This window comes from Mirounga leonina, unplaced genomic scaffold (genome assembly GCF_011800145.1).
Source record: "Mirounga leonina isolate KUSES-001 unplaced genomic scaffold, KU_Mleo_1.0 Mir_165, whole genome shotgun sequence".
NCBI lineage: Eukaryota > Metazoa > Chordata > Mammalia > Carnivora > Phocidae > Mirounga > Mirounga leonina.
In genome coordinates, this window is record NW_023270415.1 from 34,373,129 (window position 1) to 34,390,614 (window position 17,486).

A 17,486-nucleotide genomic window follows, 5' to 3' on the forward strand; every position below is an offset into this window, starting at 1 on the left:
TGTGCACAAGCAGGGGGAGCGGCAGGCAGAGGGAGAAGCAGACTCCTCCCTGAGCAGGGAGCCCCATGTGGGACTCGATCCCAGGACCCTGGGATCATGATCTGAGCCCAAGGCAGACACTTAACCTACTGAACCACCCAGGTGTCCCTCATAGTTCATTTTGATTTTGAACTAATGCCTGATGATCATATATGATCATAGTTGTAATGAACTTAAAATGAAGGAGTGTGTACTGGGTATTTACCCCAAAGATACAAATGCAGTGATCTGAAGGGGCACCTGCACCCCAATGTTTATAGCAGCAATGTCCACAATAGCCAAACTATGGAAAGAGCCCAGATGTCCATCGACAGATGAATGGATAAAGAAGATGTGGTACATACACACACACACACACACACTGGAATATTATGCAGTCGTCAAAAAATGAAATCTTGCCATTTGCAATGACATGGATGGAACTAGAGGGTATTATGCTGAGCGATATAAGCCAATCAGAGAAAGACAATTATCATATGATCTCACTGATATGTGGAATTTAAGAAACAAGACAGAGGATCATAGGGGAAGAGAGGATAAAACGAAACAAGATGAAACCAGAGAGGGAGACAAACCATAAGAGACTCTTAATCATAGGAAACAAACTGAGGGTTGCTGGAGGGGAGGGGTTTGGGGGGATGGGGTAACTGGGTGATGGGCGTTGGGGAGGATATGTGTTGTAATGAGTACTGGGTATTATATACGACTGATGAATCACAGACCTGTACTCCTGAAACAAATAATACATTATATGTTAATTAATTGAACTTAAATTATAAATAATAATAATTAAAAAATGAAGGCGTGTGATGAGTTGAATTGTGTCCCCCAACAAGATACATTCAAATCTTAACCCCTAGTATCTGAAAATGTGAACTTATTTTGAAATAGGATCATTGGATAATGACATTTGTTGTGCTGACATCATGCTGGCATAGCGTGGACCCTTACTGCAATATGGTTGGTGTCCTTGTAGCAAGATGAGAAAGAGACACGCAAGGAGAGCACCATGTGATGATGGAGGCAGAGACTGAGGTGCTAAAGCTACAAGCCAAGGAATGCCAAGGATTGACAAGAAACCACTAGAAGCTAAGAAGAGGCAAGGAAGGATTCTCTCCTGTGGGTGTCACGGGAACTGTGACCCTGCCAATACCTAGATCTTGGACTTCCAGCCTCTAGAACTGTGAGACAATAAACCTCTGTTGTTTTAGGCCACCCAGTTTGTGGTGTTTCATTACAGAAGTTTCAGAAGTAGAATGATAACTATGTTGAGAGATCGAGCACTCTGAGTGAAGGGTCTAGCACTACATTTAGAAACAGTGAGCAATATATTAGCAAATACAGCACAAATGTCAGGCACTGTGATACACACTCGTATCATTTCATTATATTATCACAACAACCAAATGAGGTTGGAACTACTAATACCCGTATTTCACAGCTAATAAAATTGTATGCAGAGAGCTTATAGCCAAGGTCACATTAACAGTAAATATAGGATGTTGTGGGGATACCATGACATTTCTTGCCCTTAACAACTTTAAAATCTAGTAGGTAAAAGCTAAAACATATGCATGTTAACTCAGTCATTCATTGGTTTTGTTTCTAATGTTGTTTTCCCCCTGAAATATTAACTCAAATGATCCAGTGGAGGATTGAGAGAGGGAGAACGTGTAGTGGGGACAATGTAATCCTCAGCGGACCTAAGAAATAGAAGTACAAACCTGTCAGGTTCCTCATGTAATCATCACATAGGAGAAGAATTCATTTTCATAATCCCCAGAGTCACATCAAAGTTCTGGTCTGAGGTGATTTTCTAAATTAACACCCATTCTTTTTCTTGAAATTCCTCAGTTCTTTGTGGATTCGGCACAGAATTGCCTCCTTCCCATTTTCTGTGTTCACCCCAGCAGAGAGTGCAGATGGGCTGTGTGAAAATGATTCGTTCCTTCACGATAAAATGGGAGGAAATGCCTTTCACTCTTTTTGCCAAAAATCCTTTCTGCCTATTTTGTTTCGTTTTCTCTTCTTTGTTAAACGTGCAGGATATCCAGGATTTCTTCCTAGAGTTATCGTTGTCTTTGGCTATGCTAAACCAGCCTCTTAACCAATTTCTCCCCACTCCAGCTCACCCTCCACACCTTCCAAAGGAGGAGGAGACAGAGATTAACAACTGTTCTTACCAGCCATTTCTTTCAAAGCTCTTCTATTACAGACTTTCTTATCCATGACCTTCCCCTCGCCTAACTACAACTTTTCCTTGAGTTTTCTAAGCGACGTTGTATTAGGATTTGCAGATGATTCTCCATTTACTTACATGTCTTAGCTCATTTTATTCTTTCAGTATCATGATGACAAGAGTAATGACTGCTCCAAAGTAACTCCAATTTTTCTGCTTTACAGTGACCAAAAATATGATTTTCAAAGCTCTTAATTGTCCCCCTAAATAATTAAGACAAAACTACTTGTACTCAGATTTATGGTCTTAATGAATTTAAAGTCTCAGAGTGACAGACATGCAGACTAGCTGTTGTGCATCATCCATTGGGATTTCACGTAGAGCCCGGGAAGGACAATTTTATAAGGCCCCTGAAAAACAAGACTCATTTCTAACTTCAGCAAATTTCTAAGGAGGTAGCTCTGGAGCTGAACAATGACTGACTCAGGCTTCACGGATAAGGGACTGGATTGTGATGTGCACTGAATACATCGTGGATGATAGCTGGATCTTTCATTAGCAAATATTAATTGAGCATTTCCCTGTACTAGAGGGACTGAGCTAAGAGATTTACAGGCATTATCTTAATCCTCATGCAGCTCCATGAGGTAAGCAATATTATCTTTATATCCATTTCACAGATGAGAAAACTGAGGTTTTAAGGGGTTAGTAACTCACTTGAGGTGGAGCCAGGACTCAAACCTAGACAATTTGAAGCCAAACTTTGTGCTCTGTACCACTCTCCTCTACTGCTGTCTTTTCCTAGAAGAACCCCGCTGAGGGATCAGAAAGCCTGTTACTGTATTTGAGATGCTTTTAGTTGCCAAAGTAAATGCAGTCACATTTACACCGATTGTTTTCCTGCTATATTTTCAAGTGTGAGAACCTCAGAAGGGAAGATTCCACCAGAGATACGCAGGCCAAGAAATGTATCTCCCTGGAAGTCATTGATTGCCATGCTATTTTTAAATGGACAAAGTAAACTATTTTTCCCATTGCCAGCCCTGAAAGCTAATTCACACATTTCTTACTGTGGCTTACAGAGTTCTTCACAATTCAACCACAGCCTTGCCCCCCTGCTCACTACCCACTGGTTGCCTCTACCCCATCCTCATGCCAGGTCTCTCTCACATTCGGATGAGCCGTGGTCCCTAATACCTTCATGCCATTATGTGTACGTTTCTTCTTCCAGGAATTCCCTTCCTTCTTGTTGCCAGCATGCAAGCCCCCTAGTCATCCTTCAGGACCCGCTCTCATATCACCTCCTCTGTCCAACCTTCCTTGACTCTCCAGTGCAGAATGAATCACTCCTCTTACTATCATGCATTTCTATGAATATCACAATCATTGCCCTTATTTGCTTTATTATAACTATCTGTTCAGTTATCTCTTGTCCCAAAAGTTCGTCAATAACACTGACAATATTGTAAGCCCCACAAGAGCAAACCACGATTGCAATTGTTACACTCTGCATTTCAGTTTCCCCCTTGCCAACATGGGCCTCTCTATTTTTTATGCTTGTGAAACATAAGTCTTATATCCACAAGATAGCAGATGCCTTTTTTCCCTATCCCAGGTTCAACCAGTCTATTGCTTTTAAAAATCAATTTATTGGGGCGCCTGGGTGGCTCAATCGTTAAGCGTCTGCCTTCGGCTCAGGTCATGATCCCAGGGTCCTGGGATCGAGCCCCGCGTTAGGCTCCCTGCTCCGTGGGAAGCCTGCTTCTCCCTCTCCCACTCCCGCTGCTTGTGTTCCCTCTCTCGCTGTATCTCTCTCTGTCAAATAAATAAAATCTTTAAAAATAATAATAATAAAAATAAAAATCAATTTATTTTTCACCTTTCATCACCAACCTCCTATGGGTGGATAGTTCACTTACAACTTAATAAATAATAATTGGCCATTCTTGTGGCCAATAAGGAAATTTGTCCTGAGCTGTGTGGGTTTGAGTGGAGCCAAATAAATATTTTCAAATATTCCCCTATTCCCAAAGAACCATTGTTTTTTGAATATGACTACAGCTGTTAGCTAGCAGCACAATTTCTTTAAAGGAGCAAGGTTCATTAATGCCTTCACATAATAAATGTTGAGAGTGCCTGCCACGTGCCAAGCGCTGTGAGAGATACTGGGAAACAAGAGCCTCATAGTTTATAGTCTAGAGGAAAAGAAAAGTTTAATAAGCCATCACTCCAATAAGCGTGTGTTTCCAATTGTGCAAGCACAATAACAAATGGTAAAGGTTCTCTGAGAAAGAACAGCAGGGATTCTCCTCAGGTGTCTCAGAAAAGAACATTTAGATTGAGGCAGGAAAAGCGAGCAGTAGTTAACCAGTCAAGAGTGGGGAGACTGTCCATGAAAAAGGGGCCAGTGGTGGTTCAAAGATGCTAACTGTACGTGGCTCACATATATATTTAGCTCCGCGTATAGACATGGCCACTAAAATGCAACGAGGTATTTCAAAGACACTGAACGTAACTCATCTTTTTTTTTAATTTTTATTTAAAGGAAATGTTTGTTACATTTAATCACTCCTTGATTAGGTGATTATTTTTCAAGGTAAAAGATAGTTACACATAAAAGGAATGTGAGAAAGAAACATAGGAAAAGTGACTGTAGAGGTGATAAAATACAAGAAATTTTCAACTTTTTTTCTTTTTGTTTTTTGTGGGGAGAGAGACAGAGAGAAAGAGAGAAAGAGTGTGTGGGTGAGCCGTGGGGAAGGGCAGAGAGAGGGACTCTTAAGCAGGCTCCGCACCCAGCACAGAGCCTGATGCGGGGCTCCATCTCACAACCCTGAGATTATGACCTGAGCCAAAATCAAGAGTCGGATGCTTAACCTACTGAGCTACCCAGGTACCCCGATTTTCAACCTTTCATGTTTGTGGGCCCTGTTCCTGGGCTTCCAAGGAAACTATACTTTAACATGTACAAGGTCAAAATGACTCACCAAAATGTCAAAGCATGGGCTCCATCTCTGCCCTGAGCATACATTGTATATCTGCTTCATTGAAAAAATAACCAAGAAGGAGCATTCCAAACATAAAAAAAAGAAAAGAAAAGAAAAAAAACCCTCCCTGGTTCACATAAGATTGAATTCATAAAGCCTTGTGCATACTATAAACATAAGAGAAAGTCTATAACTTTCTGGAGTATCCCATGTTATGACAATGTGTAACTCTTTATGTTAAAAAAAATGTATATAATCCTGCACCAAACGTTCCTTCCCAAGAGCACCTTCTTCTTTGTGAAGATGGTGTATCCTGGGCAGCTGTCCTAACTTGGGCTCGAATAAAACTCTATTCCATTTTCTTTAAATTTTTTTTAAAAGTTTGTTCATTTTGCATCAACATTTCCCATCAGACTAAGACTAGTGGTTCTAAGCAGGTCTTGGCTCTAGGTAAGCTGGAAGAACCAACCAAAAGCTGGAAGAACCAACCAGAATCTCAGTTTCTCAGAATACCGGTGGTCAATTAATATACAGAAGACTGGGTAGTGACGCCAAGAAGGTGGGAAACCAAGAAGCTGAAGGAGAGACAGGATTTCTCAGCCGAGAGAAGAGCAGGAGCCAATGCACAGAGTGAGGTGAACAGCAACCAACACAGAAGGTGTGTGAAAGGAAGGGGCTCCTTCAAGGCCTTTTAAAAACTCCCCCCAAACACAGAAATAAAAATAGAACTCCTCGCTTCCCCCGTGAAGAACCATCAGAGTCCGTCCCCACTTACTGAAGTGGAGCTTATTTGCCCTCCCTCCACCCCAGCCTCCTTGCTTAGCTGTTCCCACCCGCACTGCAGCGGAGATGAGCAAGCCCACAGGCCTGAGCACAGTCCGGTTCCCTGGAGCAATGCCTCATCGCACCCGCAGGACCGGCCACCAGGGAAGGGCCCAGATGGGCTGCCATGTGTCCGCAGAGGGCCTTGTCACATGTAAAGGAGGCTAGCCTTGAGGCTTTAGGTTTGGGGCCACCATCGCTCTTGGGGAGGACTGTTATCAGATGGGTGTTTTAGAAAGCTGCCTCGAACTAGCTGTGAAAAATGGACTTGAGGGGGACAGGGCTGAAGCCAAGGAGACTGGTTAGAAGGTACTAAGTAATCCAGGTGAGACTGATAAAGCCAGAGCCAAAGGAAAAGCAATACAACAGGAGGATAAATTTGAGAGGCATTTTGGAGTTAGTGACATGCCTTGGTGAACGCTTAAATATAGGGGACAGGAGAGAAAATGCTGAAGACGGCTCTGAGGTTTCTAGCTTGGAAAACTGGAGGACGGTGATGACATAAAGAAAACAGGAAGGACATAGCTTAGTGTATAGAGTCGTCCAGTCACCATGCCATACACCCGAAACTAATACAACATTGCGTGCCAATTATACTTCTGTTAAAAAAAAAAAGAAGGCAGGAAGAGGAGCAAATTCAATACAAAAACATATACGCGCACGTGAGCGGAACGACTCTACCCCTGAATTATTGGCGGTACCTGCTCTCAGCAGTTGTCAAGGCTTTGGTTAATCTGATGCTGCCCTATAGCATCCTGTGGAATGTCTACATGAATTGGGAGGGAGAAGACTATTTCTAAGGGATAGTTTTAAAATACAAATTGATGTCATTGGATCAAAGATATCTTCATTAAAATGATTCTCCTACTAGTGAATTCCCAAAGAATACATTCTTTTTTTTGACTGAGGTTATCGACGACAGGCTAAAGAAGCTGTCCACATTTAATGTGTACATCTTGATGAGTTAGAGCATAAGTATACACCTGTGAAACCACCATCATAAGCACTACCATAAACATAACCATCATCTCCAGGAGTTTCCTTTCCCCCTCTCTTTTCTCATGAAACAATTTCTATCTTAGATTGTAACTTTTGGAGACCAAGAGGTCTGGACATGGGGATCAGAGTGCTGTGAGGTGGAATGTGGGGACTGGGTTGGGGAAAAGAGAGACTCTTGAAAAGAGGGTGCTGGTGGCCCCTTCTGCCACGGGTCCTTGAGTGAGTGGCAATAATGGAGACTATGCTGGCATTGTCTGGAACACATTCTACATAAGCCTCTTGCAGGCTTGACAGCCACGAGGACCACACTCTGAGGACTCACAAGTAAGACTGCTAACCTAAGTGGTCATATCACTAAGGATGGGAAGCAGAATCACAGAAGGAGAGTGTTTGAGGAAGGCACAAATCCTGCATTTTCTGCCAACATATAGCTTTAGACAGGGTGGGAATTTCAGGGAAAGTGCCTCACCTTCAAGGGAAAAAAAAAGGGGGGCAAAGTAGCTGCAGGGGGTGCCTGGGTGGCTCAGTCATTGAGCATCTGCCTTTGGCTCAGGTCATGATCCCAGGATCCTGGGATCGAGCCCCTCATCGGGCTCCCTGCTCCACGGGAAGCCTGCTTCTCCCTCTCCCACTCCCCCTGCTTGTGTTCCCTCTCTCGCTGTATCTCTCTGTCAAATAAATAAAATCTTTAAAAAAAAAAAAAAAAGTAGCTGCAGGACCATCCCTCACAGCTGACAACACTCTGATTGTGATAAGCCAGGCTGGAGAGGCCCTGGAAACCAAAGCTCACGCCCCCTGGGAACACCATCATTTCCTTCAGCTCCTTCTCATTTATCTTTCTCAATGAAGAGTTTCTTTTTCAAATGGTGAAAATGGACTTCCAGTCTAAATGGTGGACTGAGTAGTGAGGGGAGGGAATCACTCTTCTGAAAACATGAAAATTCTGGATACCATATAAGAATGGAGTGTTTAGAATGCACGCCTGAGTGCAAAAGGTGTGAAACACTTCTCAGGCACATTTTAACCAAAGCCAAAAGTGGCTGCCGGAGCAGTGAGCAGAAGCAAAGCCAGAGAGGCCATTGGGTCTTTGAGCTAAACTAAAGCCTCAGGTTGAATGTGAGCTTTGAGCCTCTGAGAGATGATAGTCCCCTCATTTTGGGGGGATGGGCTACTCGACTGAGGGATTTTTCCTGTGCAAATCCAGGAGCCACGCAAGGCCACCCAGTCCCAAGAGCTAAGACTAGAAACTGACCCACTCACATTTTTGGGCTCAGGGACACGGTGTGAAAGGGCGTTGGGTGGAAGAAGACTTACTCCAAAGGAATCAGACATCAAGCCTCTACCCTTCCAGAGTGTGGGATCAGAGGTGGCATAGACTTGCACAGGCAAATAGGAACCTATCCCTTAAGGACACTTTGACAGCCCAGTACACTGGTTGGACATCTAAAATGCCTATGTAACGTGTATGTCTCTAATCCATTTAGCTTTGAAGAATATATGAAGACTTTGTGAAAGTAAAAAAAAAAAAAATGTTGACTTTATAAACTGTGCCTTTTCCTTAATAAAAGTTTTCAACCTCCAGCTTGGGTTTGAATGCGTATCACTCCAGAGAGCCAAAATACTAACATATGAATATCTTATGGCGCCATCTAGTGTCTAAGGGCTATATATCCAATCGGCTCTACTAAGAATGAGCATCTAAGTGATGAGTCACTGAATTCTACTCCTGAAACCAATATTGCACTCTATGTTAACTAACTAGAATTTAAGTTAAAAAATTTTAAAAAAACAATAAGCATCTCTATCATTGGTATCTAGAGATTTCATGAACCGTTGTTTGGAAAGGCCATGAATACCTGCAATGTTAGGTTAGCTGCTCTTTATCTCTGTTAAAATCACATTCTGTGCATATTACCTGTGGATTCCATGTGTTCTTGCTCCCCACATGTCCATGCCCATTTCCACTGTCTGGACATGTCGGAATCCATTCTCATTCATGTCTGTGGCTGCCATGCTCCATACGGTACCTGGAATAAACTAGGAGCTAAGTCAATCTGGATGGATGAGAGTAGAAATATCAACAATTTGGTAGAATTACAGTGCCATTTAAAAGGCAGAATTCTGATGCCCGAAGCAATTGCCTACAAGAAAAAGGTATATCTTTACAAAGAATGGCAATTGTCTCTTGTGGTAAAACTTTTTACAATAATTTCTTCTGTAAATTACTTAATTGAGGCTTTCAGCATTTTGAGCTTGATAGCCTGATCGTGTTGTCAGGATCCTTCCTGACAGAAAATGCCTCACATCTGTATGGCATTCTAGAGGGATGAACTGAGGTCAGTGAGAGCATTCGCCTAATCAGAAGCACATGATCTGCATAGTGAGGAATGGCATGCCCAGTTTCAGTGAAGAATAAACCCATTCTGTTTGTTTGCCTGTGTTTGCTTATTTGTTTTTCAGGGGTAGGAATTGGTTTCCTGATTGTAAATTGAGCTGTCTCAGATATTTCAACAAAATAGAGTAAAAAATTGGTATTTTCATCCCTTGTGAGAAGTTGCCAGCTACTGGTAGTAAGGGTTTTTATATTTTCCATTTCTTTCATAAGCAAGTGCTTGTTAGAGATTGATAACTTCCCCAAATTGAGTAAAGCCACTTGACTGAAGCTTCCCTGAAAGCATAAACAAACTGTCAGACCCACAAAACTTAGTGAGAACAGTGGCAAACACGTCAGAGTAACAATAAGGCCAGGTCCTTTCAGCTCACAGAAATGTGGGAGCAAATGAACGGGCTAATCCCACCGCTGCCTCAAAGTGAAGGTCATAAACCATCACTGCTAATGTTCCTCCAGGCCTGAGTTTAGACAGGCCTCCACCTTGACTAGGAAGGGTCTCCTATAGCCCTCTCCAGGCTCTGAGGTGGGCTGCAAAGGGCAGGACAGGGCATTACCAAGAACACTTCTTGAAAATAAACTATTTTGTACTATTTGTCAATAAATTATAGGACAAGCTGTTACGGGTCCGGGTCTGTTTGTCTTATTCCTGGTAGGCTAGAGGGGGCAGAGTTTGAATTTTAAAAGCTTGTCAAAATAACACATTATCCTTGCATACATGTCTTAGTTCTGTTCTCTACCCTCTAATTCATCTTTGGGATCATTTGCAAGTGGAAAGTAAAGGAATTCAAATTAAATCAAGATATCATTTCTCATCTATTTGAGTAGGATTCTTTTTCAATTACCAATACCCAATATTTTGGCAAGGGTGTAAGAGGTATAAATTTATACAAACTTTCTAGAGAGAAAAAAGTGCATGCCCTTTGACCCAGCAATTCCATTCTGGGGATTTATCCCAAGAACAAATGTGGAAAGAAGAAAACTACCAGAATTTTTATTGTACTATTTATTTACAATAGAAAAACTTTGGAAAAACCTGAATCCTCAAAAGTAGGATAATGGTTAACTAAGTTACTATATAGCCACATGATAAAGCACCATGTAATCATTGAAAAAGTATATGGAAGATTATTTAAAAAGATAGAAAAATTTCACAATATAAAAATGGAAGGGGAAAAACATACTACCAAACAATGTATACGTATTTATAAAATATGATAATGTAAGCAGTAGATACATCTCTAGATGTTGGTATGGGTAATTTTATTTTCTTTCTGGGGTTTAAAGATTTGTCCAATGAGCATGATTGCCTACTATAATCTGAAAAATAAACAATAAGTTATATATAAAAAATGCCAAAGAAGAAGAGTCATGTGTTGGATAGAGTCACAAGCCTTAGGGAAGAAACAAAAATATCCATTGTTCTTCCAAAATAATCATGACTCTGTAATTGCAACTCAGCAACCGTCACAGGGGCCAGCCAAGTGTCATTGCTGTCCATAATTTATGTGATGAGATTACAAGAATATACGTCAGATTTTCTTTTCATAACTTATACTACTATGGTCCTATAGCAGGACTATACTAAGGCATGCACACGTATAAGATCTATGCTAAGACAAGAATGGGGCTCACACCAGTGTGGCAAGACCTCACAACTGGAGGAGTTGGAAGAAGTTGCAGCGTGCACGGTGTGTTTCAGTGACCCGAAAGCTACAGCATGACCACAACACGGGTAGGAAGTGCAAGCAGGGAAGGGGGAGGAGATTGGAAAGATGACTTGAAATGTCTTGGAAGACTAGAAAGATGGTGTGCAAGGACTTGAGAGTCTGGATATGTTCAATAGGTTATTGGCAGGACGTTTTCCCAAGCATTTTAAGCACACTGGTGTCACAGTTAAGATCTGTGTTTTAGAAATGTGTGTGTGGGTGTGTGTGTGTGTGTAATATGGAAGATGCATCGAAATCAAAGAAACCAGGGGCGCCTGGGTGGCTAAGTCGTTAAGCGTCTGCCTTCAGCTCAGGTCATGATCCCAGGGTCCCGGGTTCGAGCCCGCATAGGGCTCCCTGCCCTGCGGGAAGCCTGCCTCTCCCTCTCCCACTCCCCCTGCTTGTGTTCCCTCTCTTGCTGTGTCTCTCTCTGTCAAATAAATAAATAAAATCTTTAAAAAAAAAAAAAAAGAAAGCAAAGAAACCAGAGGCAAAGCTACCAGTATGAAAGCTACTGCAGTAGGAATTTAGAAAAATAAATGAAAATCCCTCAAACAGTGCTAGGACAACAGAAATGGGAAGAAGGAAACGTATTAGAGAGGCATTGTGGAGGAAGAAGGAACAGGGCTTGATGGTCAAGTGGAAGCAGAAAGTGACTGAGGAGACGCTTAGAAGGAGGCTGCTCAGGCTGTGATGAAGCAGTTAGTGCAAACCCTGGATGTTTTTATCGTTACTGTCTATCTGAATGGACAACTTTCCCTAATCTGTTCCCCTTTAACAAGTGGTAATGTGCCACTCCACTCCTAGTTTATCACAGCTACAAAGAGCCCCTTCCAACCTTAGAGGACATGGCATTTGTTACATGTTACTGTATATGTACTATGTAGTCCAGCTACCTCTGCATTAAGCACAAGGTTAGACTAGCAGTTGTATGGATAATTTAAAACAGGATCTTTTTAAAATACAGTTTCAGAATATACGTATGTTTATAAAGAAGCAAATTTTGACCTAGCAAAAAAAAAAAAAAAAAGAATTCCTTGTATTTATATTTATAGTTTGTTGTTGTTGTTGCTGCTGCTGTTGTTTTTCTGTTAAGTGGCGTGTGAAGCTGACATTCTCGGCTCTTCCCTGAGCCTCACGTCATCTCTCATTCAGGTGCAGACCCTGGATGGGCCAGACAGAAGGGAGCTGCTGGAGGGGGCTGGGGGGTAGCCATCATCCAGTAGATAAGCCACACGTGACCAGGAGTCATAGGTTGGAGTCACACTCTAAGCAAAGCGTGTATTCTCTGGTCATTGACTTCTACACGCCACATCTCCCTTCTCATGTTCCTCTTGTATGTTTAAGATGGAAATGTTCATTGGCTGAAACAAATTTCAGAACTGGCATAGCTTTCAGAGCACAGACTGGTGGTTGCCAGAGGTAGCAGCTAGGGGTATGTGAAATGGGTGAAGGTGGTCAGAAGGTACAAACTTTCGGTTACAAAATAAATAAGTCCTGGACATGGTGACCATAGTTAATCATACTGTAATGCATATCTGAAAGTTGCTAAGAGAGTAGATCTTAAAAGTTCTCATCATAAGAAAAAAAATTTACAACTGCGTGATGATGGCCATTAACTAGACTTACTATGGTAATCATTTCTCAATATATACACATACTGACTCATTAGGTTGTACCCCTGAAACTATTATGATGTTATTTGTCAATTATATCTCAAAAAAAAAAAAAGAACCGGCATATTTTTTAGAAGTATAATATTTATCATTACTTGGAAATGTTACTACAATCCAATGAAGACTTAAAATAGAACTGGTAAGCATACAGTTAGTTATATTATTCTTAAAGATTTAAAGTTGGTTTTAGCAAAACAAAACTTTTTAAGATAAAGTCTTAAAATAATAGTGCTTTGTATATGGAGAAGGCTAAAAAAAAAAAGTTACTGATTGACTAACAAGGTGATATTCTGCTCCCAGAACTACTGAAGGAAACTTGGGCTTCTGCTTTCACCTCTCTCATTATCTTTATAACATCTACAAGTTGCGGATGCCTGGGTGGCTCAGTTGGTTAAGCGACTGCCTTCAGCTCAGGTCATGAACCTCAAGTCCTGGGATTGAGTCCCACATCGGGCTCCCGGCTCAGCAGGGAGTCTGCTTCTCCCTCTGACCCTCTTCCCTCTCGTGCTCTCTATCTCTCATTCTCTCTCTCTCAAATAAATAAAATCTTTAAAAAAAAAATCTACAAGTTGCTCCCTTCTCTTATCAGCTAGAGGTGGTCTTCCCCATTTTTAAGAAAGCAATCAGTTTCCTAAGTAGAAAACTATTAGCTTATTAGATGTTACAAAGAAAATAATGCCATTTTCCATTTTCTCTTCTTGATAAATGTTAATAAAGTTGTGTTCATCAGTTTCCCCCTTCTTCAAAGTCTTGAATGGGTAGAAATTTTGAGGACTCAGTCAAGAACTGAGTCCATTTTTCTTTCTTTTTCCATCCAGCAGACACAAAATATTCTTTAAAGACTTTAAGGAAAGCCCTATTTTCAGAATCACCCCTATTTGAACATAGAAAAACCGTTGCTCTATCATACTGTCTTCCATGGAAAATAGTTCCCACGGGGGCAACCCACTTTCCACCAAGAAGACCGCTCTCTGCACTGGTTCGTTGGGGCATAGCACTTCGCACTGGGTAATTGTGCACAGTCACCTTTCCAAACTGCCACCTTCCTCCCTGGCTTTCCCACCAAAGAGCAATGAGCATGGCCCCTCAGCTGTTAGCATCTCCTGTTTGTCTGCGAACACCAATTGAGACAAGCCACCCTTTGGAAAGATGCCAGCCCTGGGTACTTTGTCTTGGCAGGACCCTGGATGAGTGAAAACCTCCGACCTGAGCTGGAATTCCCAAATCACTCGAGGACAGCTTCTCCACTTTGGAGGGAGGCTTTGCTTCAGCCTGACTCCGGCTGGGAAAGAAGAGTCCCTTGGGGGTTTTTTGTGCGTGTTTTGTTTTTTAAGATTTATTTAATTATTTATTTAAGAAAGAGAGAGAATGAGAGACAGAGAGCATGAGAGGGAGGAGGGTCAGAGGGAGAAGCAGACTCCATGCTGAGCAGGGAGCCTGATGCGGGACTCGATCCCAGGACTCCAGGATCATGACCTGAGCCGAAGGCAGTCGCTTAGCCAACTGAGCCACCCAGGCGCCCCTCCCTTGGTTTCTTTAACAACATTGGAGTTGTTCCCTAGGAAGGGAGGTCCCTAGGAAGGGACCATGTCCTTGATTTTCTTCCCTTTTATTTTCTGTTTCCATTCTGAGCATATATCTCTCCTAAAAGGCCATGAAATTCGCTCTCACATAGCATCCACACTCTTCTCACTATTCGGTTTGTCCCTAACCCACACTGCTGGGTATGGATAGATGGTATTTATTATGGCAGGGAACGTTCTTAGCACTGAAGAGATGCTAGTACAAAGCGTGTAGCACTGAGCTTCACTAATCACCTTAAAACCGACGCCAACTCTGGCACAGAGTGAAGCAAGACTCTTCTGAAGCTACTCTAAACTGTGGCCAGAGCCACCACTCAAAGCTCATACCACGAGAACTACCTGGGGCATGAAACTAACTTCAGATGGTTTGTGAGAACAAACAGAACTCTGCCTCCAGGGGCGCCTGGGTGGCTCAGTCAATTAAGCATCTGCCTACGGCTCAGGTCATGATCCCGGGGTCCTGGGATCGAGAACTACATTGGGCTTCTTGCTTGGCGGGGAGCCTACTTCTCCCTCTGCCTGCCACTCCCCCTACTTGTGCTCACTCTCTCTCTCTCTGACAAATAAACAAATAAAATCTTAAAAAAAAAAAAAAAAAAAACTCTGCCTCTAGACCAAGAGGAGAGCTACCCAACTCAACCCTGCAAGCTAGTCCCCTGGACAGCCCACAAACATGGAACAGCATCTGCACCCACCTCCAGGCTCTCTGCTCCATTGTTTTAACACTAGATGTACTGGTATTAAAGTGGGCAGGGGACGCCTGGGTGGCTCAGTCAGTTAAGCGGCTGCCTTCGGCTCATGGCATCATCCCAGGGTCCTGGAATCGAGTCCCGCATTGGGCTCCTTGCTAGGTGGGGAACCTGCTTGCCACTCCTCCTGCTTGTGCTCTTTCTCTCTCTCTCTCTGACAAATAAATAAATAAAATCTTTAAAAAAAATAAAAATAAAGTGGGCAGGAGATGTGAGTGGTCAAGGGCCCAACATAAAGAGCTATGATCTTTCCACTGATCCCAAACCATTGCAGCATCACGGCAAGCAAATGGAATTGGCTTTTCTGTGGACCTGCTCTGGCATAAAGTATCCAAGAAAAAGGTTCTTGCTCTTTTGCTAAAACAAGGATTTTCCCTTGTCCCTGAGGAATTATCTTCTATCTGTAGCTAGATCACTTATTTTATTAAGAAAATGTGTTAATAATTGGTAAGAAATCCAATATAAAATAAAATCAGGGGCTCCTGGCTGGCTCAGTTGGTGGAGCATGCACCTCTTGGTCTCAGGGTTGTGAGTTTGAGCCCCATGTTGGGTGTGGAGAGTACTTAAAAATAAAACCTTAAAAATAAATAAATAAAGTCATAGGTAGTCACTTTTTAAAATGTAGCTTAAAAGGCTCTATTGTCACAAACTAGGTATGATTTTTTTTTTAAGATTTTTATTTATTTATTTGAGAGAGAGAGAATGAGAGACAGAGAGCATGAGAGGGAGGAGGGTCAGAGGGAGAAGCAGACTCCCTGCCAAGCAGGGAGCCCGATGTGGGACTCGATCCCGGGACTCCAGGATCATGACCCGAGCTGAAGGCAGTCGCTTAACCAACTGAGCCACCCAGGTGCCCCTAGGTATGATTTTAATAGATAAATGACTACTACCTGATATCTGCTGGAAAGAAGAGCTAGTGATCGTTTAAAATCAAAGTCGTCATTTTTGTCAGATGATCCTCAACTTTTAACTAGCATAAAGATATTAATTCTAGGCAACATGCTAATGTATTCAGTTACCTTACAAATAGTTCTTGATGCCATTTTATTACAGAAGAAGGGACGCTAAGAAGGGATACTACTGCCCCATCTTAGTAGAGAGACTAAGTAAAGATTCTATGAAACAGGTTGACGTCTTTTTACATCTGAAGAAAACTTTTTTCCACAGACATTTAAAGATTTTTCAAATATAAAATTATCCACACCATGTGCTTAGCGTTTTGGTGGCCCTGCTGCCCCTTCCTCAGGCCAGCGAGGCAGGCTCCTGTTTCTGGAGAAAGTCCTGTGCCTTCACCCTGTCTCCCTGTGGGGGGGTGCCTTCTCTTCTCATGCGTGCACCATAGCCTGGCCGTCCAGCCCCACTGGCAGTCAGCTGGAGTATGTGACGGTGCCAGGAGCTGGCACTGCGGGACAGTTACCCTCCAAATTCTTGTCACTAATACAGCCTGGAATCACTGCTGCGTAATATAAATCAAAATCGTGTTGAGAAACAACATTTTGGTATACCCATTCCTTTAGATTTTCTAAAAATCCCTCTCTCCAGCCATTCGGACCAACAAGCTCTGTACCTGGACCACAGGATTTTGAGCTCACTGGAGCTATTTTCACAAATTACTCATTGGCCTACATTGAGGGATATCATGAACAAGAAGCTTTTTGAGTCTCTCAGTGTGTTTACTGTAAAGAGGTTGCTAATTGCATTGCACTTGCTAATTACATGGCACATCCTCTCCAGGAGATCCCACAAGAAATTTTACTTGGAGTCTCAGAGTCAGGAATGAATATGTCTCCTCTACGTAACTAATTAAAATTAATTTGTTCTAATTTTATTGTCACTTTGAAGTAGTTTATCTTTCTTCTTTGAACGGACTGCTGGAAAGCTGAGAGTCAGCTTTTTTGAAGTTTACCTTTAGCAAGCCATCTTCTACAATATATGGTTTAAATTTTTTTAAATATTTTCTGCACAGTGAAGGAAACAATCAACAAAACTACAAGGCTGATGGGAGACGATATTTTCAAATGGTGTATCCAATAAAGGATTAGTATCAAAAACATATAAGGAACTGATACAACTCAACCACCAAAAACCAAATAATCCAATTAAAAAATAGAAGACATGAACAATAATTTCTCCAAAGAAGACATACAAATGGCCAACAGATACATGAAAAGATGCTCAACATCACTCATCATCAGGGAAATGTAAATCAAAACTACAATGAAAAAAAATAAACCTAAGTGAGATTATCACCTCACACCTGTCAGAATGGCTAAAATCAAAAACACAAGAAGTGATAGCGAGGATGTGGAGAAAAAGGAACACTCTTGCCCTACTGGTGGGAATGCAGACTGGTG